This window comes from Drosophila elegans, unplaced genomic scaffold (assembly GCF_018152505.1).
Source record: "Drosophila elegans isolate 14027-0461.03 unplaced genomic scaffold, ASM1815250v1 contig_476, whole genome shotgun sequence".
Lineage (NCBI taxonomy): Eukaryota > Metazoa > Arthropoda > Insecta > Diptera > Drosophilidae > Drosophila > Drosophila elegans.
The window spans coordinates 673491-687607 of record NW_024545863.1 but is presented as its reverse complement, the minus strand read 5'-3'; the positions used below and the strand labels follow the sequence as shown (position 1 = coordinate 687607).

The following is a 14117-nucleotide window of genomic DNA, read 5'->3' as shown; positions in this document are numbered from 1 at the left end:
TATCGTTTAAAGTCAAGTGAATTGACCTCAGCGCGACTGACCCATTGACCGGCTGGATCTCCAATGCTCTCCCTCCAATTTTTCCACTTTCTGGCTGTGGCCCCAGTCTGTCGGCATTGATTTTTATGTGGCTCTTGGGCTATTGCCGACGAGATAGAAGCACCAGCACCAACCACTTTATGACTTTTTTAATTACTTATTTTGCTTAAAATTGTGTAGTGTAGGCAAATAAACCAATGGAGTGACCAAGTGTGTGTGTGTGTGTGTGTGTGGGACGAATGGATGGATGTGGCATATACACTAGCAGAAAATATGGCTGCGTTTATAGGCAAATAAAATAATGAAAATTGCGATACGAAAGAGCTGTATGGTGGCCACCCCAAAAAGTCCTTTGTTTGTCTTTTATTAGGACAGTAAAATCTTCCTTGTTGCTGTTTTTGCTTTCCTACTGCTGCTGCTGTTTCTGTTTCTTCTACTATATCTATATAGCTATATGGCTATATCGTCCTCGTCATCGTCGTCCCGGCTGCTAGCCACTTGACCAGGCCCAGGACAATGAGGACAATACACAATAACGATGTCGCCCGCTCGCTGCTATCCCGACCTTTTGTCCCTTGGCCTGGGCAAATTTTTATATAGTTTACCATATTGTTGGGGGGGGGCTACTTTTGTTGCTCGGCCCGCAAATATTTCGAGAGGAATGAGGCCAAAAGCCAAAGTCCTGGCCACAGCATAATTTCGAGTGCAAAAAGGAAGCCGAGCAGGAGCAGCAGGAGCAAAAACCATGACAAACAAGTCCCCCAGATGCTGTGACTCAATTCGAGTGCCCTGCTGTCTAAATGAGACACATGTATAGAACAAATATATATAAATGTTTCGCCCTTTTATATCTATGCAATTTGGGGCGCGGCCACACTTTGATTGTCTTCATTTAGTTAGGTTTTTATGCTGATTTACTTAGGCCACAGACAGCAGACGTTTACGACCTTTTAACGCCCGGCACGATAAAATCTGAACGCCAATGCTCCCCGTTCTCGTCGTCCATAAACTCTGGCCCAAAGCCATAAACCGGGACTCAGGCAATGGCTGCGGAAGGTCTTGAAAGCGATTTCCCATTGATTCCCCCCTCCCCATTGAAAAGTGCACTGGCTCACATTTTCGGTGATTTAAATTAATTTCGAATATCATTTCTCACTTGCGGCGCACAAATCGACCCTGACCTGCGGCACACAGGAGAGTTGAGAGTTGCGGCTGGGCTAATGAATATTTAAAATGCTGCACGTCCCACTAGCACATAGAAAATATATGGACCCTTTTTCAACTGGTTGCGTTACCGTGGCAGCGCATTAAGTGAGATTTGCAGCAGGGCACAGAAGTCTCCATGGAAAAATGGGGATCTCCAAGGTCGAGTGCCCCGACTATTTAATACCGTTTACTTTGTTAAGCAAATTAAAATAAGTAACCCCTCAAAAATCTGTTGGGTCTTAAGTGGCACCATCTGCCGGACTACATTGTCAATACGGCAAGATAGGAGCGAGCCGTTCTTCCCTCTCCATCGCTCTTTTAAAAGTATAAACTCCGTGTTTCAAATATGCAGTGACGTCATAATTAAAATTTTCCTAATAACTTCTAATATAATGGTATGAATTAAAAAATGTTTGGTATGCCGATATATATTGACCGAATAAACATATACCTCAAAACTGGAGTCTCAGTGGGAAATGACAGAGTTTCGTGATTTTTGGTCCTTAAAAATTAATCCCAAATCTCTTGCTTTTATAGATTCCGAGATCTCGAATCTTATTACTTTTACATACTTTTCAACGAAAACATTACACCTATTTTTGTCCACACCTAACGGGTATAACAATGTAAAACTTATTTCGACCATTGTATTAAGTGGCAGATAAGTCGCAAGGTAATATCTCGTAAAATCTGTGCACGTTTGATAACTTTATTTGTGTTTTCCAATCCACTGACCTAGCTAGCTAGCTGGCGCGCCTTTAAAGTAATTAAATTTCCGTGATATTACGCATACGCCACATGTTACATTCCCGTCTGTGTGCGTTTGATTGTGCGGCTTGTAACCAGGCCATGTCGACGCCTGCTGGGTTGCAAGGGCACCAGTCTTGGGTCTCTGTTTCCTTTGCCATTTCCTACATCGTCATCATACCCATCATCTCATCTCATCTGGTCTGGTTTGGTTTGGTTTGTGTTGGGTTGGCCCCCAGTCTGGTCTCATATCAACAATGTTGCTAAGCTGCCAGCATCAGTTACTCCCAACCGCAGCGGTTTCAGCGTTGAAATAGCAGAAATTTTGATTTTACGACCTTGTTGCCGTCATTAACGTTATTTTATGATGACGCTGATACGACCGCGAAATATTTTGTGCCATGGCAAGCAGTCAGTTTCGGTCTCAGTCCCAGTCCCAGTCCCAGTCTCTGAAGGACCTGCAGCACTGAGTGTGTGTGTGTTTCTATTTGGGCCAAGTTATTATGTCCCAACGTCTAAGTAAAAAACCAATAAATGTTAATGAAAATACAAGAGACAAAGTTTGGGAATCGTTTTGGCTGCACGAGAAGGCATCGAACGAACATAAGCTGATAATATTATTGCGCTATTAATGGGCTCAGGTTTTATGGCTGTTTTAATCGCTTTTGTTACAGTTGCCAAAGTCGCAACAATAACTTGACAATAGAGCACAATAAAAAGAATATGGTTTGCGTGTATGCGTGGGTTGTGCCATAGCTTTCGCTTTTGTATGACTAAGCAGCAGCAGCAGCAACAGAAGCAGCAGCCATTGCAACTTTTTGCCTTTTGGCTCGGGGGCGAAAACTAATTGCAAAACCAAACGCACATCCCAAGTAGCTACTGATCCCCCCTTTTTTTCACCCAGCCGCCACCTCTGACTTCTCTGACTTTTGTGGAAAGGTGTACGGTGGCGACTGCAAGCTGAAAAGCAATTTAGCAAATTCCTTGGTGTTTGGCAAATAGAAAAGCCAACTTCCAATGCTGCTCAGTCTTTGCCTTCGACTGGCTCGCTCGTTCTTTTCCCCCCGCAGCATCATCCTCCCATCCTGCTGCAAAATCAATTTTAATGATTCCGAACTGCCAGGCAGCCTGAATGGAATGGAAGCGAAGCGAGTGGCGGCAAGTAAATGGCAAATGGCACCTCCATAAAATGGTTATCCCCTAACTCATCTTGGCCTCGATTGCAACATATGCAGTTCACAGTGGGTCGACTTTGCGGTTTTTTACCCACTTCGAGCTAGAGATGAGCAAAAAATCACGCATATTAACAGCAGATGTTGTATAAATATAAGGTTCATATAGTTTATTGATGATTATTACTTTTGTTTTTAAACGAAGTATTTTAATTAAGTTTTAAATAATGTAAAAACATGTTCTGTTCGTAAAAGAAAAATTTCACATGTTTTTAATTTTTTGAGCTAAATTGTATACTTCTTCTATATATTTCCGCTTTTACTATCATATTATTTAACTTCTTTTGCGTTTTCAATAAAATGTAACATTAAAATGTGTATTAGATAAGGACTTTTTTTTATATATATATATACATTTTGTATGAATTTTATTTTTATTTATCAATAGAATACTTGATGCCGATTTATAAAACATAAAAAAATATTCTGTTGATAACTTAAATGAGAGATTTATAATATTTTTAGCTAATTTGTATCCTCTACCTCCACATTTCCGTTATTACTAAACATTATTTAAGAAATTGTTTAAACAACTTTTATGTTTTCAATAAGATATAAAAAGTAATGCCTTGGTCGTTGTACCTAATCAAAAAATTCTTCCACAGCCATTTTAATATTTTGTAAAAGAAACCATCCCCTTAAAGCACCCACAATCGGATTATTTGCTAAAAATGTAGTTTTAGGGCGAGTTACTCTAAAAAGCAAAAAGAATGAAACCCTGGGACATCTCATATCATATTTAATGGGTATACTCGTATGTGTGCCGAGTTCTTTTCGTTTTAAGTATTTCCTTTGAGGGCGGCAGGCAAGTCCCTCAACTAAGTTGTTATACAGTTGCGTGCACCTGTCCCCAGCTATTTGCAGGTGCAGCCAGGTGGCATTTCTTTGGCTCCCTTTTGGCCCTGGCTTGTCGCAATTAACGTTCGCGGAAATTCCTGGCAGCCAGGATCAGCGGGTCGGAAGGAGGTGGCGCAGAGGGCGGGGCAAACGCATTGGGGCGTGAACAGCACGGAAGTCGTTCGGCCCACTCGGCGGATACGTGCTTTAAGGTCTGACCTTCTTTATGTGTGAGCTTCTCGTGTCGTGTCGCTGAGTGTCTGCTGCAAATTGTTGCATGACATTGTTCCATGTCTTTTGGCTGGCATTAACTAAAAGGGGCCCAACTTTCGTTTGCAGTTGACAACTTGCGGCCTACTTGCTGCCATTCGCGTGTGCCATATGCCATATGCCAGAGCCAAAGTAAAACAATTGCTGCCATTACAGTTTGTAATTCGGTAATCAGCCATACGAATCTGCATAATGGCAATCGGAGCGGGCCTGGGCCTCCTCGCCAAGTTAGGTAAACATGGCAAGAAAAGTTGCCAACTTTTAATTGAAGTGAAAACGACGATAACGACAGCAGCATTGTTGGGAGTCTGGGAAAACTCGTAGATCCGGGGTATCCACATTGGGTATTGAGTATGGTTTCGTAGGGTTTAGTATGGTTTGCTATGGCATGGTAGCAGCTTTGTTGCCAGCCCGCTGGGAAATGTATATATATATATACGAATGTGTGTGGTGGACTGGAGAGGGCTGGAGCTACATATGCAATGTGCAAAAACAGTTGCGGAATTGCTTTTTAAACCCACAGAGCGCGGCATGAAAAGAGAAAAAACCCACGCCCTCTCTGGGGGTGTGGCCCGAAAGGGTTGGCGGGGAGTTAAGCCTTTAAAACGTGAAACTTTTGAGCCGCTTCAAGTTTTAGCCAAGCGTATTTGCCTTTGTGGTGGCCGCTCTGCTCCGTTCCCAGCTGACATTCAGGCAAATATCCAACCCTATATATATATATATATATCCATACATATAGCTGCAGCTATGTTAAAGTTTGCACTGCATGCTTGCGTGGGGTGGGGTGTTTTTGGGGTCAACCTGTTGCCAGGTCAGGACCTTTGGACCTGGGGGCCCGGGAAGCTGCTGTAAACATTAGACAGGCTATCAATGCGGGCTGCGATATAGCCTAGCGGGCTGAACAAGCAGAGCAGGCAACCTTGAAAGGATAGTGGGTGTTTTGTGGGGGGTGGCCAACCTACCAACACGGCATTGTTTGCATTGGCGCACGCAAATATGTTTGGCAGCTTCAGCTGGGGCCAAGGCACGCGCCAGAGTGCGACATTCGTGACGTCGCATCCAAGACCCTGTGTTCCCGGGACGCAGGTCCACCTACTCGTATTCGTACCCCTACCCCTAATACTCCTACCCCCGGATCAGTCCGCCTGCCTGGCCAGCTTTGATTTATTGATTTTAGCCACGGCACACAGCATACCAAATGAGACAATATTTACTAGCCTCGGTGCTGGCCCACATGTGGCAACGCCATGACATACACTTAAAAACAAATGAACAACTTTTTAGAAGTAGCTGCCTAATTATTTTTGAAAAATACACTTGGCTAACTTCGTTCTACTAGGTAAAAAGGCGGCAAGAACAAGCCAATCATTGAAAATGAGTTTACTTTCTAATAACTATAAATTAAAAAAAACATTAAGAAGCTATCACCATTTTTTTCTATTAGAAATTCACTGCGAATATCTGATTTTAGAATTACATTTCTCTAAACATGGTTTGTTTTTTTTTAATATTTAAAATATCGAATAAAATAAAAAAATAAATAAACAATGACATACAAACACATATAACAAAAATTGTGACTAATGTTGTTAGTATATTATATAAACTTATTTGATATTGAGTTAAAAATATTTTCCCATCTGTGTGAAAATCAAAGTGGGTTGTGATATTTTTCCGTTTGTTTTTAGAGTGTAGCCTAGCATTAGGAGGTTGCAGGCACGCTCGATATCAGTGTCAGACTTCCATTAGCCAAAAACTTCGCCGCCCCTTGCCCCGTGCCCTCGTCTCCTATGAACGCCTGCTGTTTAATAAACCACCGTATTTTAAATATGGAGCAGATGCACAGAGTTCCCGGATTCGGATGCGGATGTTAGTGCGAGTGCGGCTATGCTCTGGCTCTGGCTCTGGCTCCATTTGGGGGGAAAATTACGCAAGTTCAATTAAATCAAAGCCTCAGCATATTTCTTACCCGCTAGACAGTTACGGCGCCAGACGCCGTCTGCTGGCGGCAGTGTCTGCAAGAAATGGAAGAAATGGAAGACGAATTAAATTACATTTAAAGCGCAGGCTGCAAAAAACCAAGGGAAAATAAATTGCCCAGCAGCAAAGAGGGAAAAAATGAAAATCATTGAATCGATGTGAATGTGGGTCGAAACCAAGAAAGAACTAAATTGATAAAACCTACTATATACGACTGTTGAGATACACTGCACACACAAACAATTCTGTGACTGTGTCAACAAGTGAGTGACACAATCACCGTGTAATATTTTTATAAAATTATTTGTCTGCCCGGCGCAGGCTATAAATTCAAACTGCGCGCTCACTCCATAATCCCGACGCTCAATTGTTGAAATGCTTATCTGCTTAAGTGGCAAACGAATATGCCATTCATTCGCTCGTATCGTGATTACAGGGCGCATAAAAAGAAGCCGAAAAAATGTAAGAAATGGTGCCAATGAAACGAAATAAAATCGGCAGAAAAAAAAAAGAGGAAACGAAGAGAATGGGATAAAAAGCTGGAAAAGTTTAGCTCCGGCTGCATGTAAGCAAAAAACCAAAAAAAAAATAAAAGATGTAGGTGGGTGGTAGAGAAGCCGAATCAAAGGCACAGCGCCAGTCCCGGAGATAAGTAAAGAGAGCAAAATTAAATTGGACATTTATCAAGAGATGCTTATTGATGCCCGAAGTGTCAGACAGCCAGGACAAACAGGACGAACGCAAACACAAACTCAAACTCAAACCCAAACACACACCCAGACGAAGTCAAGTCGGCCGGCAATGTCACTCAATTATTGTTTTGAGTGAAAAACTTTTATTGCCCGACAACTGGCGGCTGAGAAGTGGTGTAATTTAAATGTAGCCCTAAGCTAACAAACGACTGAAAGACACGCGGGCATGAATTAAAGTCGGAGCCCCCATTGCTCTCAGAGTTCTCAGATGCCAGGTGCCCTTAGGTTGGAGTCCCCAGCCCCAGGATCAGCCACTAATTACGGCTATTAGTGTGGGGCCAACAACAAGAGCGCCAGAAACAATTACGGCCCATTTAATCACTTGCTGAAAATGTAATTATGTTGCATACTTTTTCGGGGCAGTCTCGTCCACATATAAAAAAATTTTATTAAAAGTTTATGTCAAATACAATGCATTTAAATTGCATGATTTAATATTTTAATATAACAATTAATGTGGAAAATTTTAGATTTAAAATACTTACTATTAGACTAAAATTAATTCTTTTTGAATTTAAATATGGTATCGATTCCTAAAATAGTCAAAAACACAATTTCAAAATACTTTTAATATTTTGATTTTAAAAATAAACAAAAATAAATGAAAATAAAAACGAAAAATATTTTAATTGAGTACTTCGGTTGTTTTCTACCAGTGCCGCGCAGAAAAAGTTCTCGACCAGAAAAAACAAATCGCAATCGCCTCCAGTGAGAGATGGGCATGAAATGTTGCCAACGCGATTTAGAATTTATTGCATGAAATTAACTTTTGCAAAATAATTCACATAACTTCGGGGCGTGCCGAAGTGCTGGCCAAAGTGGCTTAATAAAATAATTTATGGTCCAGGCCGAAGGGCCATTTCAGTTGGCCACCACTTGTGCCTCGCCTTCCCGCCCCAATATCCAGCCAAGCGGATGAAACAAAGCAAATTAATTACGAGTCAAAGCGAAAACCTTTGGCTCAACTTTTGCAAACGCACCTTTGCACAAATGTGTTTTGTAGGCAATGCCTTTATCAATATATCCTTTTGACCAGGCCCAAAAGAAGAAAAGCAAACAAAGTCTAATCAAATGCGACAGCAGATGCCTGCGAAGTCCGGGTGTCCAGTGATGCGTGGCTAATGTGGCCAAAGGGATGGCAGGACGAGCCCCCTTCCTTTGACCATAAAGGTTTTGGGGTGATGATACCACCACCCCTCCACCCACACACAGCTTAGCTGGGCCACTTTTTGCTCAGTGATGCGTTGAGTGGACTGAATCAACAGCTGCCAAACGTTCGGAACGCAAATTTATAATGTCTTAGTGCCCCATTCCCACGCTTTTTATCAACACATTTCACATGTCATTAGCCAGGAGATAACATCTCCATAGGATGGAAATTACATCTTTGAGGAGTTGAGCACATCTACACTGATACAAAAGGGAATTGAATCCACTATATCATAATGTACTTAATATGAAATTCAAGATTATTAATTTAGTAATGGGTTATGCTTATTTCAGATGCTGAAATCTGTTCCGTTAATAACTAGCAATACAATCCATATTAATTTGGATGATTTAAAATGAAAATAATTGTATAAATGTTCAAATTATTGGATTTAATAAGTCCTATTTAAATAATTTGCATTTAAATTAAATATTTAAATTTTAATTGAAATCTATTAATCTATCTAAAGTAAATTAAGGATTTAATATATTAAAATCCATTCCAAAATTAGCCAAAAAATGTAGTAATTTAATAACTTATATAAAATAAAATAGAAATGAAATACTTGGATTTACTTCCTATTTTTATCAGCGTATTTCTGTATCTTTGGATATCGACAGCCTTGACAGCTTGGCATTTTGTTTGTTTTTGAGGTTCTAATAGAAAGCTTTTAAATTAAGAACAGCCAAGAGGGCGATGCGGTGAGATCCATTTGAGATATTAGCAAAGGGCACAGGTGCCGACGACAGGATTCGCTGGTTTTTCACTTGAGCTGACAGTGCAACATGTGCACACTGAACACTGCACACTCCACGTGCATGCCACAGACAATTCCGCTAAAAGCTTCACACCCGTGGACAGTTGCGGGTGCCAACTCCGAGTCAAATTAAACGCTCCTCCAGCTCCGGATGCCTCAGCTTCTCCGCTTCTCCGCTTCCTGTTTCTCCCACTACAACTCATGCTCCTGCACACTCGAAAAACGCTCGAGGAGATGGGAGTTTTATCTTTGCCACGCCAGCCGCAGCAATGCGGCTAAGCATCATAACTCACGCCGGGCATCCGTGCTCGTCACTCAAGGAGCGTGAAAAACCTGCCAAGATGCCGAGGAGTCAGCCCGGAGAGTCCTGCCTGCATTATGCAGTTGTCTCAAGGCAGTATGCAAATGCACTCGGGAAAAAAAGATGGAAATATACAAATATTTGCAAAATTACATATATTTATTGAAATTTCATATATATTTGAAGGCTCTTGGATATAGTTTATTGTTATTCTAGTTACGAAATTTTAGTACGACAGAAATTAATTTATAAAATACTTAAGCCAAAAAGGAAAAAAATTAAAATAATAGAATAATTTAATTTTACATTCGTTTTTTATCCTTTATTTATTTTTTCAAGTGTGGGAACAGCATCTGCCGTTGAATCCACTTAACATGTTGTACCACAAAATCGTCCGCCATATGCCGTGCATATTAATTTGATGGCACTCATATTTATGCCAAAGCAAAGCCAAAGCCAAAGCGTTTGCTGCTGCTACTGCCGCAGTTGTTGCGACATTTTTTGACAAGTTGCAGTCAGTGTCTCGCTGTCGCCGTAGCAGCCGCACATTTGCAATGCAAGGAGCAGATGCTGACACTGTTTTGCATATGGACGAAGGACCCCAGCCGAGTGGAGGCAACTAAAATACACTAAAAAAAAGGTTGCCAAGCTGGCAATAGACAAACAGGACCCCGAAAACTGAGGACAACTGTGACTCCAACCGAAACTCCTTCGCCAAACTGCCCGCTTCGCGATTTTTTCCCTACATTTTCTTGCGGGCGCATTCCACTTTAATTATTTCAGCAATGTTGCTGCTGGTAACGACATGAAATTTACATACGCAATTTCATTGTTGCCGCAGGAACTGGCGGTCCTTCTCGCCCATGCCCATTCCCATGCCCATTCCCTTGCCTTTTTGGTGCTCCGCCCGCGCCCTTTGTCAATCCCACAGCATAACGCATTTTGTATTCAAATTTTTTCACTGCAGTCTGGCGACCAGGACACTGCACATTCTATTCGCAGTTTGTTGGCCCTGCCCTGTTCTACTCTTCTCTGCCCTGCCCCCACAATATATATATATATATATATATATATATATATATATATATATTTTCTACTAGTTATACTCTTGCAGAAGGTATTATTATTTCAGTCAAAAGTTTGCAACCCTGTAAAGAACACATTTTTGATGAACATCACTAGGAAAGTCGATTTAGCCATGTCCGTTTGTTCGCTTGTCCGTTTGTCTTTTCTAACCAAAACAGTCTTACAGTTTAAAATCTATCTGGAAAAAACATTCCCAAAAGTCGTGTTTCTATTGCAGATAGCATAAAAATCGGAACGGGTCAAATCGGACGACTAAATCTTTAAGATTCCATATACATATACACGTTTTAGAATAAAATTCGGACAACGATATTATTAAGCTGGGAAATCAACAAAATTTCATTGTTTTTACTCGATTTAAAATCTGTTTATAGACTATTTAGTTTTTGTAATAGCTGCAAGTGCATATAAGCTTCGGCTTGTTTACTTCCTTTCATGATTTTTTTGTGGTCCCCGAGCTGCTTACGTGTCCGTAATAATCAGTTACAAAGGATGTTACAGAAAAGAGTGCAGAATTTACTGTCGATTTCACAGGCATTTACCCAGTCGAGCCAAGTAATGGTTATAAGCAGTTTTTATGGTGGTGATGCTGAGTCGCGGAATGGTTTTGTCTAAGGACCGCGAGATTTCGCTTTGCATATGATGAGGAATTCCTGGTGGCAGAACGAACTAGTTATTCGGTGTGCACTGTGGAGTGTGGAGTGCCCTCATGTACCTTATTATGCATGTTATGCAGAAGTTATTTTTTCCATTTCTATTTCCATTTCCGCGCCATGTCATTGCACGCTAAAGCAGCAAATTGTCTGATGGCTTTTGAGTCCCATTTTATTTTGTTGTCCAAGTGTCAACAGCTTTTAGGCCTCTCTTTTTGCTTTGCGCTGTTTAATGTAGCGCAATAATGAGCCCGAAATTATTTGCATTTCTTTGGCCCGCAGCAAATGCAATAAACTCTCTACCGAAATAAAAGCAAATAAAAAGTAATCAGAATTTCAGATTCGAGCCCACGTAATAAAGCGAAGAAGACTAAAAGGAATTAAAAAGTGTGCTAAATAATTCATTTTTGAATTAAAATATAAATCACTTTCACACCATTTTGTCGACAACGGGACATCAGGACATCGGGTGTAGACCCCGTTTTTACTGCAAGCGGTCCTTTTTTTCCAGGACACTTGTTTATTTTATTACTTTTTTGGGCCGAAGCGAGCCGAGGGATTCGGGACGCAGGACTCAGGACAGGAAACCATGCAAATGAGCGACCTACCCGGGCATAACGAAAATCTTTTTAATATAAAAGTGAATTACTTTTAGCAGCGATTTCCGAGTGTGTCCTGCGCCACCGCCACGCACCCGAACCATTAAAATTGACGAACTGTAAAGGCAGCAGGACCTTCACGCCTCCAGACCCCCAGCCTCTCCCACTGCCACGCCCATAAACGTCTCGGCAGGACGCCTTTGGGTTATTAGGCAGCTTATTATCGGACGCATCAGCGTGGCCAGGGCATCATTATCGAGTGCTTTGCGGCTTTCCGAGGGTCCTTGGGCGGGTCCGTCCGGCTGGCGAAAGTAATTTCCAGTATCCTTACGCACTTCTCCGTTTTTTTTTTTCATTTTTAATAGGATTGTGTTTGGGGAATTACCTGAGACAGATATAGAAATTGACCGCAGGCAGCGGAAGCGAGTCGATGGCAGTGCGGAAATGAAAACGGCAATGGGAACTTTTAATTTCTCAAAATGGCAACTTACTGACATCCGTTGCCCGTTCGAATCATTGATTTAATGCAGAGCAACAGCCCAGTTCCTGCTTCCTTTTCCCTTTTTATTGGCAGCTTAAGAATTATTGGGACTTGATTTCATATCGTGCGAAACAATTCAGAAAATGCTATTGGCAGCAAAGGGAGCAGAAACAGGATACCTTATACCTTCTACCATTTACCTTTTGCTCTCCTTCTCCTGCTGAAAACATTTCTTGCCCTTTCTTTTTGTGTCATTTTTGTTTGGTGAAATATGCATTCGATTTTTTACGCTGCACTTCCTTTTTCGCTTATCTGCCAACTGGCAGCCAACATCTCCTGCATAAGGGTGCAAATATCACGTATACGCAATGTTGTGGCATGTTGGTTTTCTTTTCACTGCAAATTAGCTGGCAAAGAGGGTGACCAAGTGTGCCATAATTTACTCATTTCATGTGCTATTAGTTGTCGGTAATAGGGTTTGTGTGGTGCTGGTACTGGTGCTCTTGTAAATTGTATATTATGTATGTATGTGTCGCTGGGAAATGCTATGTTGTCAGTTGCCAGCAACTAGGAACTACTGGTAACCAGTTGGTAGTTGCAAACTTTCAACGAACTCTGGCCAGGGTCTTCTTTTCGTCCTTGGTCCTTCAGTTGTATGCTTTATGTTTATATTTCCCGGTCCTCTTGTGCCATATTTATCATGGCTCACTTTTGTGCCGGCTGCGCCTTCTTCCATGCGGTTTCGTTTGGCTTCGTTAGCTGAGCATAGAGAGTAAAGTAAAAAGGAGTAGAGTATACTGTCGTCCTCGGCCAGTGGAAATTCACGCTATCTAATAGCTCCTCGGCTGGCTGGCCAACAAACGAGAGCGAGACAATGGCTTCAGCACTTTTGCTGCACTTGAGCTCTTCCTGTGGCCTGTGGATGCCGATGACGATGGCGATGGCGATGGAGATGGCGATGCCGTTGTTGCTGCGCTTTTGGCGCTTCCAGAGAGAAAAGAAGAACCCCGGCTGTGACCTAAATTTTTACCAAATTGGATAAATTTTTCGCATTTTCTCCTCTTTTTTTTTTTTTTTTTTGCTTTTCTCTTGGCTTTGCCAGCCATTGTTGTTGCAATTTCTCGCCACATTTGATTTATCTCGCCTTATATACCAGTACGAGCCACATATATGTATGTATAGTACAATCTACCCCACCATATCACGTTCGCAGTGGTTTTTTTTTCGGTCTGTGTGTCCTTTATGTTGTTTGTTGCTTCCGCCTATGTTTTTTGCCCGTCTTTTCGTCTGAAGAGTGAGTCACCGCTAGGTTGGAGCTAGGGAAAACTGCTCTCCTTTTGCCACTTGTATCTCCAGAATTGAATCTTGTCCAGAGTTCTGCCATCTTTGCGGCAACGGCAGCGGCAACTAGCTCTGCTAACTGTGTCGTCTTGCTGGCCGCAGCGCTTTTTATTTGAAGTTTCTGCCGCCACCGCCCTGTGTTGGGTGTTGTCCTTTTTTCGGGCTGCTACGTGTTTTAGGCATAGTAGTTGCCTGTCGCCCGAAGCTTTTAATCATGATTTACGAGTCCGGACGACAGCGAGACAGAGCGAAAGACAGACTGCCAGGCAAGCCGACAAGAGGTAAATATAAATGGAATTTTAAAATGTGATCTGATTTAATTATGCACGGCAAGTCAAAGGAAGAGACAGCCAGCAGGGGCAGGATGTTATTTATATGTACATGGCAAAAACAGCGACAGAAACGGTCGGTCCGGGAACAGGGATTTGGAAAAGGCGGAGCCACCAAAGCATTTGTTAAACAAAGCCCATGATAGGACAATGAATAAACAACAGGAAGTCGAATTTGTAATGCCCTTACTAGTATTTTTAGCTTCTGGTCAAACAGCAACCTTGTTTTAAGCTGGAAAAAACTGAAATTTGTCTGCAGTATCGTTAACAACCTAATGATAATAAAACCAAATTGTA

The 14117-nt window shown here is 41.7% G+C and overlaps 1 protein-coding gene across 3 annotated transcripts in view; it reads right to left on the bottom strand.

Annotated features, from left to right (window-relative positions):
- LOC108148658 overlaps window positions 1-14117 on the bottom strand; it is a 66300-nt gene that overhangs the window by 31495 nt on the left and 20688 nt on the right. For 2 of the 3 annotated variants that reach the window (XM_017275788.2, XM_017275789.2), the window contains exon 2: window positions 6301-6346. The exons of the other annotated variant lie outside the window; for it this stretch is intronic. The gene's annotated coding sequence lies outside the window, so the exon portion shown is untranslated. The remainder of the gene's footprint in view (window positions 1-6300; window positions 6347-14117) is intronic. 3 annotated transcript variants of the gene reach the window in all.